The sequence below is a fragment of the Excalfactoria chinensis genome, chromosome Z (genome assembly GCF_039878825.1).
Source record: "Excalfactoria chinensis isolate bCotChi1 chromosome Z, bCotChi1.hap2, whole genome shotgun sequence".
In the NCBI taxonomy this organism is placed as follows: domain Eukaryota; kingdom Metazoa; phylum Chordata; class Aves; order Galliformes; family Phasianidae; genus Excalfactoria; species Excalfactoria chinensis.
This window is the reverse complement of record NC_092857.1, coordinates 65,116,183-65,136,247: the sequence shown is the minus strand read 5'-3', so window position 1 is coordinate 65,136,247 and position 20,065 is coordinate 65,116,183.

Genomic DNA, 20,065 nt, shown 5'->3' with positions numbered 1-20,065 from the left:
GTTCATAAAGGAATTCTCTTCAGAATCCTTTGAAACTATCTACTCTCTACAATACTGAAATCTAAACTTGACTAGTGACAGTACCAAGGAACCCCTTGGTATTACTCTAACATTTTAAAAATAAATAAATGAATAATAAAGACAAAAGAAAACTTGTGTAGGTATTATTTTTCATAAAATAATGAACACATGTACTTAATTCAGAATGCAGTTCTATAAATTGTGTACATCTATGGACTTGTGTATTGGTCTTTTATTTTTCTGGCTGATTACTTTAAGCTTTGCAATGAGTTCAAATATCTTGAAATTGTTTAAACTTCTGATATGTTCAAAGACAAACAAAGTTGTGATTTCTGCTTTTTTGTCTGGCCAAAAATAAAATAAAATAAAGCAAGTGAGATTTTGTTCTTTCATGGGATAGAAAGGAAGACTCTATACAGCTGTGAATTATGCTCCGTCTACATATAATTCTTCTGAACTTGATCGGAGAACTGTTAGTAAACAACCATGCAAAATTTACTGCTTTGTTCTTCAGTTCCTTGTTATTATAATTAAAATGGGTGATTTCAGAAGAGACCTGCATTTGAAGCGTTCTCTATTATTACTGCCTACTGTATAAACCTATCCACAATCTTAAAGGGATGCACAGTTTTCCTCATCGTATGTTTCAGAAAAATAACCTGTACAAAAAATTAATGCATTTATCTGTTTCCTATTTTTCCCTCTATATTTGTCTGTAATTATAACATATAATTTATTTGTAATCGTAATTATTATTATCTTCATATCATAAAAGTTTAATATTTGATTATGAAAACATTTTCTTAAAATGGGGCATGAAGTAGATAAATCAACATGCTGAAAATCTCAAGCAATCTTTGGAACATAGTTAATACAGGACAATTTTCTGATGCTCTAAATTAATTTGTCAAGTAGATTTTCAAGGCTTTGCTTTAACTTTCCATGTTGGCTTAAGTTTAAATTGGGCAATGAAATAGTAATTACATATAATGTCCACAATTTTAAAATATCAAATTTCCATATGACCTTGCAGATCCCTCCATAGTTTAATAGGATCAAAACTTATCTCTTACAGATTTCGTGTCAAAAGATTTGCAAAAAAAAAATAAATAAAAAAAATAAAATAAAAAAAAATCATGCTTTTTGTTTTACAACAGTTGCAATGTTCTCTTTGATTTGCCATCATAAAATAAACTTTATATAATTGCTGTTTTCAGTTATGTACAGTGATAACAGATTATGGAATGAAATTGAATAGTTCAGTTTGAGCTATTAATGGTCATCTACAAAGGCCATCAAGGTCAACTGCCTGATCTCTTCAGGGCTAATGAGATTACTAAAAGGAATATCCAAATGAATCCTCTTGAATGCTGTCAGTCATGGAGCACTGACCAACTCTCCAGGAAGCCTGCCCAGTCTTTGACCACCCTCACAGTAAATAGCTTATTCCGGTCTGAATCTCCTCTGCACAACTTTGTATTGTTCCGCTTTGTCCATCCAGCATTTTCCTTTTATGGAATCACAGAATCATTAAGATTGAAAAGTTATTGAAGATATGTTAGAAATTTAAAAAAATAATAATTTAACTGTGTTAAAGTAACATACGTAGTTAAGGGAAATCAGAGTGCACACTACCAAAACAATTCTACGTATTAATTTCTGCTAAATCTAATTAATAAATGACACCCTTTCATGCACAAAGAATCTTGCCAATTCATTTCCACAAACCTGCCATCTATTAATCTTCAAAAAGTGTTTATTAACCTTGCTATTACATTCCATCAGGACCAGTTGAACATTTTTAGTGAAAGGAAGTCTCACTCAGTGTCATTATGTTTGGAAAGTATACACAATACTGTATTTCAAAAGAATATTGGAACATAACTGAATATGAATTTTAACTTACAAACTAAGCAGAAAATTACAACACACAATTAATCAAAATGCAAACTCAGTTGACAAAATAAAAACAAAATGGCAAGGACTGCCTTGAAAATGCCAGCAATTTTATATTTTTACTCCATATAATTTTAAAAATTTATTTCTGTCTGAATAAAACACCCCCTGTCCTAAAGCAAAGCAAAAATTTCATGTTAATAAAGCCTGTATTATTAATACAAGCAGAAAATCATGAGTTAAATCTTACTTGTTCCTTGAGCTGTTCTTGAATTAGCCCTGTATTTTTTCAAATCTGAATTTTAAGTGTGTAATAATATTAATGATAACTTCATTCTATGTACATATGTAAAATATGGAAAACTGACAAACTTAGAACCTTTGAAACAATTTAGGAGATTACTGACTAAGGTTTCAAGATAATAAACATTGATTTCAACAGAACGGTACTTGATAAAAAAAATAATGTGTTTGATTTGATAATAGAGTTACTGAAATTGTGTATCAAAAGTATTAGTTTTCCTCCAGGATAACACCATTGCTCCTCACTTCCTAGGTCTACAGGGTTGAATATCTTAAGTTTTAACATCAGTAGCAGAGACTAGCATTCATTTTGACCTTCTTTAATTAGTTATCTCATGTAAATTTGTGATAAGCATAAGTATTATAATATTACTGTTATTACTGAAGCTGAGGTCAGAGTGTTTTGTTTGCTTTAAGTTAAAATTTGAAGCACTTAAAAGTCCTAAAACACTGCACATACTTTCCTTCAAACATAACTTCGGGGAAGTAACTTTCCAAAGGGAACTGCTTTGCTATTTAATTCTTAATTCTCGTGGTTTTATTTTTTTATTATTATTATTATTTTTAATGTTAATTTCTAAATAGCTAATTTAAAATTTAGTGACACTTGTCTAAAACTTTAATAACTTTTTGAGATAATGAAAATACATTTGAATAATTATCCTGCCCAGCATTTCAGTTAAACTGAACAGTTGCAGAATTATTGCTTTTAGATAAAATAGATAAATTAGTAAACATCAGGACACAGACTATGCAAATGATAAAAGTAAGTTTTATGGCAAAATACATTAAATTTCAGCATCACCACCCTGAGTTCCTTTTATGTCAGAATTTCCAGAATAAACTTTGAGAAATAGCCTATGTAGAGGAGGGAGGAAGATTTATTTTTACAGTAGAGATGTAAAACTCCTTAACTGCATTGCCTGAGTACAGAATTGATAGCAGAGATTAATGCAAAAGCAAACTAAAATGGACATTTTGTTTATTTACCTATAAATTTATTGATTTATAAAGAAATGAAGAAAAGAAATGGGAAGTAGGTGGACTAAATTTTAAAATTACACACATAGCATACAGCTCCTGTTTTTATCACCCAAGTATATCAAACACACTGAGTTTTGCAGAAGTGGGATCTTGAGAGGATTGTCATACCTGATTCAAACACTATCTTCTCTTTAAGTATTCTTAGGAGAAATGTCTCTTGGAGGAAGATTGCTCTCAACAGGAGAACTCTTTATAAACACATATGTATGTTGCAAAGAAAGTATCAGGTGCTTTGTCCTCATAAATGCTTTTGGTCTCAGTCTGTGTAAGTCTTAGTATTAAGTTTGACTAATAAATCTGGCCAAAGAGATTCATGCCCCATCCTAGACTAACAGCGTGCAACAATAAAAACGATATTATGATCAAACTTTGCATTTTCCTACCCTCTCTGAACAGGCATGTAGAGAAAGTTTTACTTGTATCAAGGTAAAAAGATAGGAATTAAACGTTTGCAAAGGTGAGAACACTGAATGTTCAACTAGTAAATTTCGAATCTTATTTGCCTTTAATACCATAAGTCTGTTTTCCATATTTACCAGAGTAATAAACACTCAAATTCTTGTAAAAGTTACTTTATACATGTAAAGATCCTCTGTATGCAGTCCTACATGAGATCCTCTATATATCCTTTTCATGTGATTATGTACACCCTAAAGCATAATAAAACTAAGTTAATGAATAAATGTAATAAATGGTATTCACACCGCCTTATTTTTGAGATAGGAATTTCATTGCTTTATGTTACCTACCGTGTAAAATATTTGCCCTACCTAAACCATGTAATAAATATGTACCTGCAAATAATAGTAAATACCATAACATAGAAAATGAACAAAAAAGCTATTTGTTCCATTTTACTTAGTAGTTTTTTAAGGAATGGTTAGAGTACATTATTTTTCCTATGGCATTCATTAAAATATTTTATGTATTTTGTTATTAGAATTATATAGGCAAGTTAATCCATTGCCATCTGGATCCACTTTTCCAAGGCTTGTCTAAGTTCTAGTTATGTGCAAGACTGAAAGCTTTAAATGGATAATATACTTACGTTGTAAGAAATACCACATACTTTACACTCCATTAAGTTGAGATACTGACTTTATATCCAACATACCAATCATTTCTTGCCATGAATGGCGGCACATCTTTTCCATAGAGGAAAGAACATTATTGCAATGTGCTATTACCCCAACATGTTCCATAAAGACATAGGTCACCATAGATCTCAGAGGTGACTGAGTGTTTTTAATAGTGGTATATGATCTGTAACAGTGGGATAAATGGGATCTTTGTCTTCTCACTGCAAAACCTGTGAGGGTTTGCGCAAATGATTCCATGAAGACTTGTTCTGGGTTGTAAATGACAAAAAATGTCATGGAAAATAATTGCAAAATTGATGGGTGCTTTCTATGCGTGGACCACAACTGCACACTAGTAGGCAGGTTTTGTTCCAATCGTGATCTTGCAGACAGGGAAAATTTGCAATGAGGTTAGACTTTGGCTGAGTTGTGATTGCAGCAAATAGCTTTCTAAATGTACAATTACTACTGAAATCAATAGCATAAGGACTAAAGCAGATTAACATCATAAGAATCTAAGTATCTAAATTCACAACATTAAATGCAGAATAGTATCTAGATGATCATAATTTTACCCTTAAATGTACGTGTCAGTAAAGGAGAAAGCCAGCCAAAGTATTAAAATAATACTTCCTTCTAAACATCACTACTACTGCTGCTGCTATTAATAATATATATATATTTTTTTCTTGCAAGGGATGTCATTTTTTTATTTCATCATGATAATTCAATGAATTTGTTACCCAGAATACTTTGAAGATGAGAGCTTGTTCTATTTTAGTGACCAGATTTATAGAAAGAATCAATTTTTAAACACTCATTCAGACATTATTTTTTTTTTAAATTTGTTTGAAGTGCTAATGAGTACAATACATTCTAATAAATTTAAATTCATTGTGAATTTAATTTTAATATTTAAATTGATAATGTCATTTACTAAGTAATTTTTATGGAAAATAGTCAGAAAACATAAGCAGAGGTCTGTAATTGTCATCTAAAATATTAATCAATTCAGAATCTTAGAAACATAGAACCTCCATAGAGGCTGGAAAGGACCACTAAAGATCATCCAGTGCCAATCCTCCCTGAGGACACCTTCCACTAGAAGATGATACCCAGGCCACATACACAGCTTCTCTGGACAACTCTGTCCTTTCTTTACAATCCCTAGTAAAGGAAGTAAAGGATGTGGAAATGGAATGGCAGAATTCAGTTATTTTTGTGGTAGAATAGAAATCTGCCTCATATATTTTGCTTTACTTTTTTTTATTATTTTATTTATTTATTTTTATTTTTTTTATGGACAGTATGCTTATAAATGATATTCAAAATTAGTATTATTTTCTCTACAATTACTTTTCATGAAGTTGCAGAAAAGATGGGAGGTTCAGAATTCAGAAAAAGATTCTTCTTTCTATAAGAAAAGATCTTTTCAAAGATTTATAGAATTGACTGAGTTGGAAGGGTCCTTTAAAAGCCATCTATTCTAACATCGCTGTAATGAACAGGGACATCTACAAGGAAATGAGGTTGCTCAGGGCCCAGTCCAGCCTGATCTTGAATGTTTCCAAGGATGAGATATCTGTTAACACTCTGGACAAACTGCTCCCAGGCCTCACTATCCTCACTGTAAAAAGCACCTTCCTTATATTCAACCTAAATCTGCCATCTTTTAAGTCTGAGGCCATTTTCCTTTGTCCTACCGCAACATACTCAGCTCAACAGTCTGAACCTTTCTTTCTTCCTGACCTGCTTTATATAAAGATTTCCTTAAGTTTTTATATTCTTGTGAACTAGCAAAAATGTAAAGCTCAGGACTGTCAATAAAATTAATTTAAGACCTGTTTGGATGTGGTGCTCAGAGATATGATTTAGCAGAGGGTTGTTAGAGTTAGGGTACTATGGTTAGGCTGTAGTTGGACTTGATGATCTTCGGGGTCTTTTCCAACCTGGGTAATTCTATGATTCTATGATTCTGCACTTCACAGGACTGTGTTCAGCCAATGTATCAAGATCCATAAACAGATTTGCCATACCTTGAGCTGTCCCTGCACTGCACCCTCATGGTTTCAACCCATGCAGTGTTAATAGCGGACCGACACTGGGTCGGTATTGAGGGGCCGGGTAGATACTGAGGGGCCAGGCCAGGCTGGGCTGCACCACCAGGCAGAGAGGAGCCTCTGCCATGATGGCTTGTCGGCTTAACAGCCTGCTCTGCTCTGACAGCTTAACAGCATCTGAGGCAGCAACGTGCAGTACTTTGTGTAAGCAAGTTGTGTCATTCCCATGGAAAAGAGAAACTGCGGCAGAATTCTTATTTAGCTTGAGGAAATCTATCTTGAAGTGACTCTGGGTTACTCGTGGGCTCGTTCAGCTTTTGCTCATGACTTTTCCTGATGTTGTGTCGAAATCTACAGGGTGGGCCTGCTGAAATTCCCAAAGCACAGTTATAATGTGTAGTTACTCTGCAATCTCAGGAAAACCCTGACAGCTCTGGGAATGGTGATCATTAGCCTCCAGGAACTACGAATTTCTTTCAATGGAAGCCCTGCAAGCTGTCACACAGGCCAAGTCTTTGCTTTCCTTCTCAAGCATCAGGAGAAGTACTTAGAACAGAGATTGAAGAGAGAAGAGTGTAGCAGAAAGCAATCCAAATGCCCAGGGGGCTGAGAAGAGATCCTTGTAATCGTGGCAGCTACCAAATAAGAATCAATCAATCAATGAATAACATCTTAAAATGTCCTCCACACAGTGAAGTCTTTCAATTTCCTATGCACAGCAGTCCCAGACTGTCCTCATCTTTCACACAGAAAGCAGATACTGAGATGAGAGGAGGATTTGCTGGTCGCTGGTGGCAAAGATGAGAGTACCTTGAGGCTGCACTGTTGATGCTGATGGGTCAGCTGGTTTCACTGCTGCGCACTTCGACTCCAACCGCAGATTTTCACTCTCTTATTTGTCAGAATGACAAAACAGCCTCATTTCAAAATGTTCTTCCTCTTTTTCTCTCATTATATTCAAACATCTTGGTATGAGCACAGTCTTGTGTGAAGAGGTAAATAATAACAGACTATATTTAGGGTTCCTTTTAGTAGTAAGAAGATACTAGTGTCAGATGGTTCTCTAGTAAAATAATGGAATCGGTGCAGCTGGCACGACAATATGGAGAAAACAGAAGTGCAGTTTTTTGTGGGGCTTTTTTTGCCTTCTGGTCATGCACATAAACAATGTTAATTCACTGTAAAAAACAACAACAACAACAACAACAAAAGACAAAAAATAAAGCCTTGAAAATTGACTGTGATTTAGAAAGCAAACAGGCTGAACATTAATGTTGTGTCAGTGGTAAACTGATCTTTCAGGTCTTTTCCAACCTGAGTAATTCTATGATTCTATGATTTACCTCACTTTTTTTTTTTTTTTTTTTTTTTTTTTTTTTTTTTTTAATTTATATTTTTTCCAAATGATTGCAGTGAAGAGAGTTTTACCTTTCTAGTAATTTTCTCATTTTTCAGGATGGAAGATATTTATATACCGGCACTGCTCTTAAAAAGCATGCTCAGACAAAAGGTACTCATGATCTGAGGCAATTAACTGAGTTGCCCAGTTTTAGGTAGGATTATACTGAAATAGATTGAGAACAGTGTGTTTGGTTCTCCTAACTTTCTATCTAGGAATAAAATGGATACATATCCAGTTTCTTGAAAAGGAATTTCTTTTCCAGCTTACCAATAGTGACTATATAAATTGTGGAACATGGTAATTTTAGAAGTACTACAACAAAAAAGCAAAGACAAAGGAATTATCAGCCTCATTTAGTGAATTAAGAAAAAACTAAGGATGGAAAGAAAGATAATTATTATTTAAACATTAAGTAAGAAAACAGTGGGAAATAGTTCTTTGCTGTCTTATTGCAGAGGAGAACAGACTAATTAAAATTTCATTAGAGATGGTGCTATTAGCTTCCTGCCAACTTGTGTCTACAGAACACTAGAAAAACAGGGTTTCAACCTCTTGAATCACAGTCCAGTGGGATCAGTGCTGTTTCAACCATAGTTCTATCATCTTTATCAATGCTCATAAAAAAGCAGAGTCTGGTTTTCTGTCTGGATGAGAGATACATACGCAAATTAACTATGTCACCCTAAAAGCAATAGCCCTCAGGCTTGCATGAGTGCTTTTTAATCCAGTTCATATTAGACTCTTTGATAATTCTAATATTGACCTTACTGGACTTTTGTGCTGGAACTATGCCAAGGGCTTTCTTCCACATACGAATACAAAATTCCTCTTTTAAGACTGACCTGGTCTGCCATAAACTAGCAAAAGATTTGTGCAGACTGTGAGATAAATGAATGTCCCTTGTAAGAGGTACCTTGTACTGTCCACTGGCAAAGTAGATTTCAATACATGCAAATAAATCTTTGTTGAGACAAGGTACGGGAAAAATAATTCTGCAAACAGTAAAATTACAACTGCCTCCTGTTTTGCAGAATTTTATATATATATATATACACACATATATATTTATATATATATATAAATAAAAAATGCACACAGAGAAAATATTTATTAAGAATGATAATCTGTTATTGGAATTGTCTCAGGAGAAACATGAATGACCAGAATTTTTGTATTTAAAATTAGTAACAACAGATACAGTGGTATAAGACTGTACATTTCTTGGAAGTGAGGATGTTGATTTGAGCCCTAGCAGGTGAATCTGGCATTTGCTTTGTGTTAATTTTGATTGTATTTTCCTTACCTGCGTTGTTTGTGTTCTCTGACAGAGCAAAGTGGAACCCATTTGGTCAGGTTTCTGTTGCAGATATTTTTAATTATAACTTAAGCCATATGTTTTTGTAAATAGTTCTTCAGTGAAATTGCTAAGTTTTGTTCTTTTTCCTGAAGATCTGATATAAAATAAAAAGTACTCAGGTTACTCAAAAAATTGTTTCCTATTTATTTCCATGGAAACTGCGCCATACACAAAGACCACTTTGTTTGTACCACAAACACTACTTTGTAGAGCAAATTCTCAGCTACAAATCACAATTTTCAATTTCTATTTGCTGTGTGTTTTCATCAGCAATGAACAAGAGCCTGTAATGCTATGCTAATATGATAAAAACCTGCACCAGCGGAGGTGACTCACCTTCATGGTCACCACTGCTGAAAGCACCACCCAGAGCCTTACTATGCTCACATCCACTGTTTGGTCTCCATAAATGTTCAGGAAGCACTGATGAGTGTTACCATATGTCATTTTTTCTGCATGGAGGAATTCAATGCCACACTTTTGCTTCATCCACTCTTCCATGTCAGACAACACTTTGTCAGAAGAACAGAAAATATCTGAAAAGCAAAGTAATCCACAATGGTTCTATTTTTCTCTCTGAGCTAATTCTCGTTAATAAATGGTTTAACTGTCCGGTGTTTAGCAGAAAATAATAGAATGTGCTAAACAGGCTTGAGAAGTGCACTTAAGTAGCAGCTTACAAAGGAGAAACTGTTCATGAACTTGGTGCTAGGAAAGGTTACGGAACAGATTACCAGGAGTGAGATCACATGGCATGTGTGGGACAACCAGGGGATCAAACAGGTCCAGCCAGCATGGTTTTATAAAAGTCAGGTCCTACTTGACCAAACTCATCTGTTTACTATCTAGTGACCTACCTGGCGGAAGAGAGCAAAGGCTGTTGACATAGTCTACCTAGGACTTCAGCAAAGCCTTTGACACTTTCTCCCATGGTATTCTTGTGGGGAAGCTGGCAGCCCATGCCTTGGATAAGTACACTCTTTGCTAGGTAAAGAACTAGCTGGAGGGCTGGGCCCAGAGTGGTGGTGAATGAAGATAAATCCAGATGGAGTCCAGTCATGAGTGGTGATCTGCAGGGGTCACTACTGGGGTCTGTCCTGTTTAATATATTTACTGATTACGTGGATGAGTACATCCTGAGTTTAGTTTGCAGATGACACTAAGCTGGGAAGAAGTGTCAATCTGCCTGAGGGTAGGAAGTCCCTTCAGAGGGATCTGGATGCTGGCCTGGATCACTGAGCTGAGGCCAGTGGGATGAAATGATCCGTCCTGCACTTTGACTACAACAACCCCAGGCAATGCCACAGGATAGAAGACTGTGGAAGAAATGGACCTGGCGATATCGATCAACACTCCACTGAGCATGAGCCAGCAGTGTGCACAGATAGTCAAGAAGGCCAATGGTAGCCAACAGTGCAAATGCTGTCCTTGCAACCAGATTTTGCCCTGGTGAGCCACGCATCTCATCGCTCTAACATAAAGCAGAGAGAGAAACATGATGATGCTTGGTGATAGCAAAACTGCATTGCAACATTTCTCTTAGCAGTTACAGGATTCCTCTAACAGCACTGTACTGTGAAAGCCAGTTGGGCAAAGGGTTTCTACCAACATCCCAGATGTAGTACTCAGATAAGATCATTAATTACACTTTGCACAAAGGCAGCGAGGATGGTCAGGACCCTGATTTTCAAGAAAGTGTCAAGAAGAAGGTAACAACAGTTCAGCTTTGTCTGTATATTCCAGAACCGCTCTTGCTGAGATTTTTCTCTTCTAAGGAGCAGACTACATTTAGTGATCTCCTGTGTTGCTTGACTCAAATTATGAGGCAGACATGCGAATGTAAAGTAAAGAGAAGTAAAAACTTCAAAATTTGATCATGCACTGAAATTCTGAGTACTGTGCTCATAAAAGCCATGTTAAAAGAGGTAAGTGGGACAGGATATATGCAAGACCAATCTTGCAATAACCACTTTTATGTTAACAAGAGAAATGCCAGAGAAGGTAGTATAGGTAGTATATACATAGCTTTCATGCTATCAGAATAAAGGTCACTTGTGATTTCTACGGCTACTCATTGGCTGTAATCTGTCTGGCACATATTTCTTTTGTTCCTTAAAGTAAAAGAAAGCATAAAAATTTGCCTAGTATTTCCATTCTGTTTTTAGAGCAACATGGCATGCTTTAATATAAATGCTCTGCATGGATTTAAATGCTCTTTTCATATAGTCATATATATATGTATATATATATATATATATATATATATATATATATATATATATATATAATATTATTATGCAATTAACTATACAGGATTTTATGGTGGTAATTATTGTAATTTAAACAAAGACAAATTGCTTTTCTAACAATAGAATTTTGCTATTGGTTTCCCCATTGCTTTTCAATGAATTATAACATTCTGGTAAGGAGCAAGAGAACTGTGCTGATGATAATAATCCTCACTTAGATATAATTAAAAAAAATAAAATTGCCTTGTTAACTTAAAAAAATGTAGAATTACTACTCTTCATTAAAGAGCAGTATTCTAGGAAAATGACTATTTAATATGTAACCAATTAGTAAAAAAATTAAGTCAATTACTAAACACAAATTCTGTATAAAATGTTAATTAAATTCAGAGGTATTTTTAATAAGATTAATCTGAAGAAAACAAATTAAGAAAAGAAGTCAATTTAGTTTCACTTTATTAATAAAAAACAGTATTTGGTTTTTATAGACATATGTATTGCCATAGTTATCATAATGGTTAATTTAACATTTATAAATTCAATTCATAACCAGCGGGCCTGAAAATTATGTTAAGTCTGCTGTTTATGTAGTTCAGCATAAGCTGAAGATACATTTTAATGCAAACATTAAGAATAAAATATGAGCAATATCCCTTTGATCTCAACAAAAGTGCTGATTAAGCCTGACCCTGTATTGACTTATACTTTATGGAGTTTTTTGAGCATGTATACATCTTTAAACATGTAAGAGATTGTGAATTCATTTTTTATTATACTGAAAACAGGAGAGGCAAAAATGAGCCAGTAGGGAACTTGGACAATTGTTTTCTTTTCCTGCTTATCAGTTATTGTGGGCTCCAGAAGATAAAACTCAAAAGTGAATTTTATTTGAGTCTGTGTCAAATTTCTCACTCAGTCTTCCTACATATTATAGGTACTACTGGTACAGTACAGTGGTACAAGACATTAATTCACACCTGGAAGAGTTTCTAGTTGAGGAAAAAAAAAAAAAAAGTGTGCATTTGGAGTAAGTTGGCTGTTTGGCAAAAGAATTCAAAATCACAACTGTCAACATTTAGTTACCTTGTAAGTTGTCTCTTGCTTTTCCTGAGAAAATTCCTGGCAATTTTTAAAATCATCTTTCAAAGGTATTACTTTGCTTCTTCTAATATTGCCTTGTCCCATTGCTTGCAGGGAGTGCCAGTTTCCACTCAATCCAGAAAAGGCCACACTGTGCAGCACCAGGTAAGTAGATAGGGTTCAGTGAAAGGTGGCAAAACATCTCTCTACCGCTTGTAGTTGCAAGGTTCCTTATGACAGCCAAGGGTTTCCATCTCCTTCAACTGTAACATTCTCACTGAAATTCTTAAAGACCTCATTGAAGAGGTATGACAGTGGGAAAACAGAAGGTCTAATGGTTACAAAGTCCTGTTTTTGTAAATAAGTAGTAAAAACTTGTTCAAACATTAGCATTCATTTGTGGAAAGCAATAGAAATTCATCCAGGATCACTTCAGTAGTCATTTCCAAGGATGACTTTGACAACTTCTCTTGAGCTACAGCCTTGCTACACTGATTGCTTCAGTGTTCCTATGCTAGGTTTTCACTTAAAACACAGAAAACTGAGCAGTGGACAGTACTCAGTTTCAAGAAGAAGTAATCAACCTCTGTTTTTTAAATGAGATTATGTTATTTTTGTGGATAAATTTGCAACGTTGAGTATGACACGCCAGATGTCTTAAAAAAAAAAAAACAGTCACATTAAGTATTATTTGCATAATAAATATTTCATTCCAGTTTGGTAATATTTTCAGCTTATTAATATATTATTTCAGCTCATTTCTTCCAGTACCTGAAGGGGCCCTACAGAAAAGCTGGGGAGGGACTATGATAAGATAGGAGGTACAGGACAAGTAGAAATAGCTTACAGAAGTAGGGTCAGTTTAGACTAGATATTAGAAAGAAATTATTTACTGTGAGGGTGGTGAGACACTGGTACAGGTTGCCCACAGAAGCTGTGGATGCCACCTCCCTGGAAGCACTCAAGGCCAGGCTGGATGGAGCTCTGAGCAACCTGGTCTAGTGGGAGGTGTCCCTGTTCAGAGAATCACAAAAAAATGCATATGGGCTATCCCTCTGTTGTGACTAAATAAGAAACATCACTCTCTAGAGCTGTTGTTCCAGTACATTTGAGAAACATTAAATGCGACGACAGACATGTTGTAATACAGCTTTCTCAGCTGTCTGTGTTTCTGATTCTCTATCACACTGGGGGAGCTCTTACATTAAACATGCTTCCTATTGTTCTCTTTGGTAGTTTATCCATGTCAGAAGTAGTACATGTGATGCATTCAGAAAAGATGACAGCACTCCCCAAAGAATTCTTGCATGTGTATTTCAACAATGCAGACACAACCAGGGATGCTTCACTTGTGAGTACTGAAAAAAAATGGCTACATGTTTCTGGGTGAAATGTAAGACAAGGACAGGTCTGTTTCTTTAAAAATTCATCTGCCAAGTTATAAAACTACACTAGAGTTAAGAGTTTCACTGATAGGTTATAACTTACTGGATATAGACAGATATTTATCTTTGGACATGCTTTCAAAATCAGTTTTTTTTTTTGTTTGCTTTTTGTTTTGTTTTGTTTTTGTTGTTGTTCTTGTTGTTTTGTGAAAGAGAATTTTGTCTGTAGAAGTGTTGGCTTTCCAGGCAAACATGTGCAGTTACACTGGAAAGTAATAAATGAAGAATGGCCTTGGTTTGTCTTGACAATAGAGGATATAGCTAGATATACTTGGTTTTATTTTCCCCTCCATTTTGTTGTATAAAAATGTAGGAAAAGGTCTAAAAACTGTCTTTTAAGTATCATTGGAGATCAGAATTATGGGATGAGATGTAACAATCTGGAACTTAATAGCACAGTCTTAAACAACACCAGTGAGTTTGTAAGGTCCTTCCATTTGAGAAAGCTTGTCAACCACTTACAGTTTCATTCATCTCACTGATATAATTCAACAGAAATGTGCTTACTTTGTTAAGAAAAAAAGATTAAGTATAAATTAAGATTTCTAAAAGAAAGAAAATATGGCTCAGTTTGCAGCTGCCCTCTGCAGCTGTTCGTCACAGCTTGCTCTTTTCCTTTCACCATTACCAGTTCACAGGTCTTTTTGAACTGTCAACATACATAAGAGAGAAGAGGTAAGTTTTGATAAAACTGGAAAACCAGAAAAGCATCTGTAGCAATAGCTGGAGTAAAAGTTTTGTCACCATTTGTGCACTCTTCAATTGTGCACCTCATTTTTTTACTTTTTAAATGCAGACTTACATGGTCTTTATAGAGTCACAATTTATAGTCAGTTGACGAAATTTAATTCCTAGCAGGAATCAAGATTCACAGGTTCTTGTGTGCATCTCCAGTACAGAACTTGCTTCCTTTAACAATTTCAGAAAGGTTAATTTAGAATGTAATGGCATTTATATGGATGCAAAGGGCAGCTGGCTCTGCTTGGTCAGATAAATAAGTAACAAAAACGGAAATCTATTTAGATTCAAAAGGCTTCCTGCTGAATGTGGAGAAACACTCTGAGTCTAGGAGCAGCTATAAAGTGGAAGAGATTGTACTCCTGAGAGGGACTGACAGCTATTTCTGTTGGGTTTGAAGGAGGATAAAGTTGTTTTCTTTTGTTGCTTTTTAAAAAGATACAATAAAAGTATAGCAGCATTCCTTTCTTTAAAGGCAAACACTAAAATGACATGAAATTTAATTCACATCTTTCTGTGGCATTTCGAGTCCTCACTTAGAAACAGCAACCAGTTCACACAGAAAGCAGGCAATGTACAGATATGACAGACTTGTCTGATTGCAGATGCAAACTCAATTACATTTGTCAAAACTGAAGACGTGTGCAGATGTGCAATACAATTAATTTAAGCACTACTGTATTCAGTATAAAAATTACTTGATTAGTCTTTTAAAACATTACTTGAAAAGCATACAGTATAAACATTTACTGAAGAAAAAGGTTAACTGTGCTAACATTTACATTCAGGGATTAAAGTGAGTCAGAATCATTGAGGTGAATGAGTAGACACCATGGACTGAGTGAAAGTTTAGGGCATTTACACCCATAGAACAGAATACAAACTTTCTTCCACAGCTTTAGGAAGCTGGACATCCTAATACTGCTTTGTATTTGGTGTATGATGTGCTTCAGCATCAGAACCAAGACCAGTGTCACATTTGTTTTGTATTCTGGCTGTATTATACTCTTTGGCTTCTCATACTTTCATTTTTTTCTGTCCTCAGGCTCACAAGATAGAGACTATATAATTTAGCACTTTGACCACCATCTTTAATAATCATATCTTCTTTCATACTGTCTTTCACACATGAAAACCTGTATTTTTTCTGGTAGGTAAATCAGCTTCAGCCAGCTCCCTCAAATTATTCTTCACATTGCATGACTTTTGATCCACAGTTCAATTCAAATCTCTGTTTTATACTTGTTTGTTATATGCTAAAAAATAACTAAGAATATGCAGACACCTACAATTTGTATAGGTCTCAGCTCTCTCCTTTTCTCCTGTTTCTATTCCTTTCTTTATTCCTGACTGTGGTGATCTGCTCTGTGCTCATAATTCTGGTGAAGAGCCACATCCCCTGTTTCCATTGAAACTAATGACTTTTAGAATGATTCAGCACTTAGAAGAAAATAATCAAAACCATGAAACTTTTTGCTGCCTTATCTAAAGCTTGCTGATTTCTTTTGCAATGTTTTTATATTTAGTGCCATACAGATTACAATGAAATCATATACTGAAATGGAAAGGTCCAAATCTTACATTCCACTGCATGACAGTATTTCCGAGGAAAGAATTTTATTGCAATTGTATTTTAATATCCACAACACAGATGCAGCAGTGATTAGATTAGAGTAGTATGGTCAGGTTACTGTTGGACCTGCCAATCTTTAAGGTCTTTTCCAACCTGAGATATTCTATGATTTGAAGAATGTGAGCTACGTTTCCACTAAAAAGGCCCAGTATCAAGCTTTTGTTTTAGTTTCCTGTGGAACGTGCCATGCGGCCTGCTGCGACTAAGATGTCATCATGTGCATTCTGATTTCCCTTGCTTTTTCACCTTCACTAATTCTTGAGGCCTCTGTTTGATGGACTATAATTCTGCATGATGCAGTCATGTACCTGTGCTGTACAGACAAAGCTTTTGTGGACTGTTTTGGGGATATCAGAATGGTATGGTAAGGTTTCCTTCTGTCTCATTGAAACACCTAAGGAAATAATAGTAGCAGCTTGCTTTGCCTCTTTTAGTCTATTTGTGTACCCAGGCCAAAAAAAGCAATGAAAACTTTCCAAGGTGATTCATAGTCAGAACTAAGTGGTACGATGGGCAAATAAACACATGTTCAGAATGTTCCTATTTAACAGATCTTTACTGTGATAAGTGATAGGATATACGTATATTTTTCCATTAGAGAGTTAAGTATGCATTTCTTCTTAAGCTGCCTTATCACTTCATACTATGCACATCACAGTAACCAAAACAATACAAAACGCATACTCTTGGCAGAATTCCACAGTGTATTTTCACCAGCCTAATAGAAGTGATGTTTTTTGGATAGAGTCCCATTTACTTTTGTCCTTTATTTCCTCCCTTTCTCTCCCTTAAAAATAAATAAATAAATAAAATAAAATTCAATCTTAATTATCTCTGGGTCCTGATTTTATGAGTGGCATCAGGGAAATGCAAATGAAAATGCATTTAAACATCCACCTCTTCAACAAACCATATACACTACAACTGTATTTCCAGTGGCAAGCTTTAAGTGCTCTTGTTTTGTTCCTACAATATATTTTTTTACAGGACAGATGTCAAGGTGGTTGAAAATTAGAAAGAAATCAATACAACTTGAAGCTACATTACAATGGGGTCTTATATCTGTTTTCCTTAGATTTCTGAGAAGCAGCTTTTTGGTGATCTATACCCATCTGCTTTCTCTGGTTAGGTATTTTTAAATTCCAGTCATTATACGGTTAGAATTTGCAGGTGGTTCTCAGAGAACTTTTTCCCCTCTAGCTATCTGTGGAAAGGACAATGCAATTAATAACAGATGGTACGGAATGACCACGTCCTTGAGAGAATGCCTTATTGGCACCTCCTGCTAATTGTATCACATATAACGCAAGTAAAAGCATAATAAATCTGAACTGAGGGACATTTTATGCAAGAGCTCTTCTCCCTTTCCAGACGGTAAATTGCTCAGCTCTTGAAATATCTATAACCTTGTGACACCCAACTTGCATTAGCTTAATTGCCTTTTTTTCCTTTTCTTCCTTCCTCCCCTTCCTTTCTCTGTCTCTTTTTGTTTCCTGGCTCTATAATAGCAATTCAGTTTTGTTAGTCTACCTGTCTTAGTACTTAGGAAGTAAAAGATCTGTATTTGCTGTCAACATTTTATTGGGTCTGATTTGCAGACTTAATGGTAAACCGCCCTTTATGAAAAGCCTTAAAGCATATGATATAAGAACATAAGGGAAAATACTAAGTGCTGAAGTAGCCTAATAGAAATCTGCAATAATATACTCATTAACTGCGAGATGGCTATATCTGAGATGGATCAAAGGATACGCTCCATTCTATTTTTTAATGAGTGCCATGATAAAACAACAGTGCTGAAACACAAAGAATTTTTCTTTCCCATAGTAATAAACGAATAACCAACAAGCTCTGTGGGAGAAGATGAAGCGCCAAACAGCCCCGTGCCTTGGTCACCACATGGGGATGAAAAAGAGCTGCTGCGGTAGACTTTGCATCTGTTGGCAGTAGTGGCAAGGGAGACTGCATGTATTTTCCTCAAGAAAGTTCTGGTGGATTTCCTTTTTTTGGTTCAGGGAGGATTAACGGAAAAGGTGAACATAGTGTAAGTACAAGAACAATTGCTTAAAGGAGACATAGCTTAAGGAACAGAAAGATTCATTCTACTGCTGCCCACAGTGAACATTATCTACAGTCACTAGAGTGCTATCAACATGTATTTATATTTTGGGCCTGAGACTTCTCCCTAGAAGAACACTGGGAGGGATTGACACTTGGTCAGTGCTTGTCAAAATGTGCCAAGTCATTGTAATCCATTCTCAAAGAACTCTATAGGTACCTCCTGTCTCATGTAAAATGCTGTTTTCTTTGGGCAAAGAAGGTTTTTACTGGGCAAAAGAAGGCATAGCATGTCAGAATAATCTCCAGAGCAAGGTGAGCATTGGACTGGGAGCTAGGATTTCCAGACCTACCTACTTTACTTTCTTGGTACTGAGCTTCTGAATGATTACAATTTACTTCAATTGCCTGTGTTTTTGTTCCTGTTTCTTATTTTTGTCTCACTTATACAACAAGCTCTTGATTAGTGCCTATCTTAAGGGCTCCTGAGTATTAATGGAATACACAGTTGTAATAACAACATGATAAATAATTTTGCATGCACAATTCAAAATTTAACAATAAAAATTATGTGTTAATTCCAACACCACTTTAGGAAAAACATAGAAATGCAAAAGATATTACTGAAAGACCGCTGAAATCTGAGCTAAAATCAATATGGTTTTGATTGTTCATGTACTGTACCCTAAAGAACATCCTGAAATATCTACAAGCTTAGTTTTTGACATACTCACCTGACTCTTGTTTTGCATCCTCTTAAGAGTGCGTAACTGAGTTCTCTCAAATATGCCTGTGATGAAACGGTAGCCCAACTCTATACCTAGCTAACTCTATAAGATCCTATTGGTTAACTGAGAGGAAGAAAGAAGTTTCAGGCTGCATTAATTTTAGAGACTGTTTGCAAATAAAATTAAATAGGAAAGTAGGTAAATAAATACATGAATAAAAAAAAAGAGAAGCAAAAACAGTGTGAGTAAAGTATATTGTCTCACCACTGCTGAAATGAGAAGCATATGCTCTAGCAGAGGTCTTAGCTCCATACTCCAGTATGTCCTTGGTCTGGCCATGGCAGACCCTGGTTTCAAACAGTTTAGTTAACCTGCAGAAAATAAAATCACTGTGAACAGGGCTTTTTAAGACCTTCTTGGAATATGAATTTAGTAATCTGAGAGAAGACTGAATGAAAAAGACAAAGAATAAAGTAACAAAGACAGCATGGGTTAGGAGGGAGCACGTAATACCTCCTCCAGAGTAGAAGGTTCAGTAATAAGCATTTATGGAACGTGTTATGTTGATTGAGTGTGATATGTTTGTTGGACATCTGTATTTATATTTCCATTAATTATTGAATGTAGTCAAGTTCCAGTTAAGTTTAATACACACTCAGAATCACCACTAACTGACCATTTCTATCTGTTCTTCAAATGTTATTTCTACAGCTGAATGTCAATTTGACCTGTGTGAGAAAGTGAAGAATAAGCATCCTTTTAAACTGATGTATAAATTTAGTCACGGGGGAAAGGCAATCAAACCAGTATTTAGACATTAAAGCAGGTGTTCTTATAAATCAAAGACACTGGTTAGCTTGTACTTCAGTATCACTTTAGATATGACATTACCTTCTACAATTCTGTCATTTCTTGTCCCTTATGCTTTTATTTTTTTGACTTGTACTCTTGAATTAAAATTCTAAGGTGCTT